The sequence below is a fragment of the Sardina pilchardus genome, chromosome 7 (genome assembly GCF_963854185.1).
Source record: "Sardina pilchardus chromosome 7, fSarPil1.1, whole genome shotgun sequence".
Lineage (NCBI taxonomy): Eukaryota > Metazoa > Chordata > Actinopteri > Clupeiformes > Clupeidae > Sardina > Sardina pilchardus.
In genome coordinates this window covers 4,218,357-4,222,379 of record NC_085000.1, presented here as the reverse complement: position 1 = coordinate 4,222,379, position 4,023 = coordinate 4,218,357, and the positions used below count along the sequence as shown (strand labels likewise).

The 4,023-nt window shown below is 38.0% G+C and overlaps 1 long non-coding RNA gene across 1 annotated transcript; it reads right to left on the bottom strand.

Moving 5' to 3' along the window:
• Window positions 1-221: 221 nt before the first annotated feature.
• On the bottom strand, window positions 222-2,961 carry LOC134088173 (uncharacterized). Its single transcript, XR_009939912.1, has 6 exons — window positions 2,926-2,961; window positions 1,700-1,769; window positions 1,510-1,579; window positions 1,130-1,199; window positions 872-911; window positions 222-288 (listed from the first exon to the last, which is right to left on the bottom strand). It is a non-coding gene; the product is annotated as an uncharacterized LOC134088173 (long non-coding RNA).
• Between the last annotated feature and the right edge of the window lie 1,062 nt (window positions 2,962-4,023).

Genomic DNA, 4,023 nt, shown 5'->3' with positions numbered 1-4,023 from the left:
ATCGTAGACAATAAATACCTTAAACAGATAATAAAGTAAAATGAAATGCAACCATAAATAGTGTCAAACATTTTTATTATTATTTAATGAATATTTATGTTTCAAAACACTGATAACCTTCATACCAGACCATTGTTTTTCTTAGTTGGACATAACAGTAGGTTGATCTGTTTGGGTAGGAATGTTGATAGTTAAGACACCTCCTTGAGCTTTTCCTGTTTGCTGGGCTGGTTGAACTGCTGTACTGAATCAGAAGCCGCGGCACAGGGCATAGCTCTCTCACAGCATCTGTAATCATACAAGCATAACAAAATGAGTTACGTTTTGGAAGCATATACAGTACATTACTAGTTTTCAACTGAATGTCAGCAACATGAATATAAAGGTACCGCTACCAGCAGGCTGCTGTAATGGTGACACAATCCATCACCTGTAACTAGACAGCTACACTGGGTCCACAAGTGAAGCACTCTGTTCGCAGAGCATGAAAATAGTTTTAGAAGACGAGTCTAATTTTTTCAAACATACTGTACATGCCGCTATCACATCTAAAGAGTTCCATTGATTACAGTGTTGCAGCAGATGCTCTGCAAACGGAATGCTTCTGTTATGTGCACAGTGTAGTCTTCCAGTAAATATAATGAGGGTTTACGACATGATGGCAAAGACCTGTTACTTGAAAATGTAAAAAGGCAATAGAAAAGTGGTTCACAGAGACAAATACTTGTTAGTTATACCACAGCATTTGCATGCACAGATTAAACAAAAATGATGCTGATTATAGAGCTTTGTAGGTACTGGAAATTAGGAATTTATCAAAGTAGACTAAAAACATTTTTTATGTTGAAATGTATCTGCAATTCATCCTTACCTGGTAAAAGCAGTTGCAGAGGCCTTAAGTAATTTCTCTTCTGAAATAAAAAAAAATATGTACATTTTATTAGAGAGCTTTTGAGGTAAACAGTGGATTTTATTACAGCAGAGAAAGGCATTTATGTATGTTGACATTTACCTTCAATTCATCCTGAACTGGTAACACCAGTTACAAAGGCATACAGTATGGTTATCTTATATGACTAATGTGTGGACCAAAAGTCAAATAAATGAAATGTAAAACTGTATAGCTTACTTTATTGGGTGGCAGGACAGGATGAGAAAGGCTAGACCCCCAAACCAGGCTGGAGCCACTTGTGAATGGCCTGTAACACATATACAAAAATATGCATTACTTCTATCATCAGAAATAAATTGCCAAATAGTTATCATAACCACTAATACATCCAAGTCAAATAACTCAAATGTAAAACTGTATAGCTTACTTTATTGGGTGGCAGGACAGGATGAGAAAGGCTAGACCCCCAAACCAGGCTGGAGCCACTTGTGAATGGCCTGTAACACATATACAAAAATATGCATTACTTCTATCTTCAGAAATAAATTGCCAAATAGTTATCATAACCACTTATACATCCAAGTCAAATAACTCAAGTGTAAAACTGTATAGCTTACTTTATTGGGTGGCAGGACAGGATGAGAAAGGCTAGACCCCCAAACCAGGCTGGAGCCACTTGTGAATGGCCTGTAACACATATACAAAAATATGCATTACTTCTATCTTCAGAAATAAATGGCCAAATAGTTATCATAACCACTTATACATCCAAGTCAAACAAATCAAATGTGAGGCTGTATAGCTTACTTTATTGGGTGGCAGGACATGATAAGAAAGGGTAGACCCCCAAACCAGACTGGAGCCACTTGTGAATGACCTGTAACACAGACACATACATATGCATAACTGTTATCATCAGGGGGAAAAAGGCAAATATTTATTATTACCAATATTACACCCCATCAAAATAGCATTATATTGGGATCCAGAGAATATGGTGTTGATCCAATTTCCTCTTCCCATATTCTAAACTTTGAAAAGAGTCTGGTCTGTGACAAAGCAAAGCAAGGATATGCATCAAGTCAACTACTGCCTCTAATGTGTTTCTCCTTTTCAGTCAAATCATGCTCCAAAAAACGTTCAGCATTAAATGACCTCATTGACGGCAGTTTCTTCATAAATGGCTTCGGGATTTGTGCCCTTATATTTTATGAAAGTTAACGAGCAATCTCTACTATTCAATTGAAAAACTCACCAGGAAACACGCCTGAAAACCAGAAGTTTTAGATTGAATAGTAGGCCGGTTTCTCGCTAACGCGTGTACAAATGTAAAGGCACGAATCCCGAGGGTATTTCTTGCTGCCATTTACGAGTTCAAAAAGTTTTAAACAGGTCTGAGCATGCGCCTGACATGGCGCATAGCTTGCATTACTAGCAGCTAGTTGCTACTAGAACTATCGATACGTCGTTCATAATTTAAAATCACAAACGTTATCTTATCCAGGATAGGTAAACAATGTGAAATCAGCCTCCCTCCAAGAACGAAATAAGATGTAAACACATCTAGCAGCTAAGTCTTCTTAAAGACTCCCGAGTCCAATATATAAGCTTTCATTAGCTGCTAACGTTAGCTGCTAACAAAAAATATTCATGACAGTTTAACGTTATCGTTAGCCAACAGGCTAACGCTAGCTCACGCAAACCAACTTGTTGTTCACAGGCATATATGAAGTTAGCGTTCAACCAAATCAAGCTTCGCTCAATTTTAACTGAGTTTTGAGTTTAGCTTTGATTAAAAATGTAACAAAGCCCAAGTTGGACAAGATTTAGCCCTGTCGAAAGTGAGCTAAATTAGCGTGCGCAAGCTAGCTGCTAGACGTTAGCTGGTGTGTATCATCAGATGGCCAGTATAGCAAATTACGGATTATATCAGCAAATAAAGCTAGATAAGTTGGTAACTTGTGTTATGGGAGTACGTTTTCACTGAATATACTAGGTAACTGCATAAATAAAGCATATAGAAGCATACTTACAGTGAGCCCGCAGACACCGCTGTTTCGCCACCGCACTCCATCAGCGAAAAAACTGAGGAAGGAAACCGTTAGCAGATTTGAAGGGCGCGTTCGATGTGCGCATCCGCAAAGGGACCGGCGTGGATCCGCCGTATGAAGGCGCGTTAACGGAGGCGAAATGTGTTCTGTGCCCGTATCCAAAACGGAGGCTGACTGTCAGGCGGATGTGGCGGCTTGAGCGCGGGTCCGTTTTGGACTCCTTTGCTGTCTGGGATGTCATTCAAGACGTCATTCAAAACATATTTCGGGATAGCCATCTCACTATGAGAAAACGTATGACGACAGTGCTAAGAGATTAACACATTGGCATGCTTGGTAAACTTGTCTTGCACATAATATTGAGCTGATTTTTTTAGTGAAAATGGCCTGTAGCATTGTGCTGATAGATGAAAAAAGTCGCCTATTTAAAGGCACAGTTTGAATTTTAATCCTAGCTCTCCATTTAGTGTGTGCACTTGAACAAATGATGTAGCTTATAACAGTAGGGCCAGACATTTGTTTTTAGGAGGAAAGGTGATGGACATATTACTTTGGATAGTCCGGGAGCCAAATGCCATAATTTAGGTGAACCTGGCTTTGTCGGTTAAAGTTTTTTTTTTTGCAGAATCTAGTAGACTAGGGGTACCTCTTTAAGATTTAAGAGGGTGCCCGGTGATAATTTCATATATTAAGCCTTTCTTGTCCAATGTGTTGACTATAAGGCGGATATACTGCAGGTGAATAGGGTAAAAGAATTAACAAGCAGATATCACTATGAAACTTCACCAGTTGATTACTTAGATCAATATGAAAAATAAATGTATTACAAGTTTTCTGAAATGTAATGTTTGAATATGCAAATTAGGTATGATGTAATTAAATATGCGCTGATTTGCATAAACGTAAAAAGATCAAATCTGAACATTGGACAAAGCCAGCTTAAATTTTTTTCTTTTCATTTTGTTGACATAAGAGATGAAAAGTATTTTAGAGAGGGAATTATAGATATCTCATTTAGTTATTCAGTAAATCAGAAAATACTATACCAGCCTTTAAAAAATCCATTTTCGCCATGTTTTT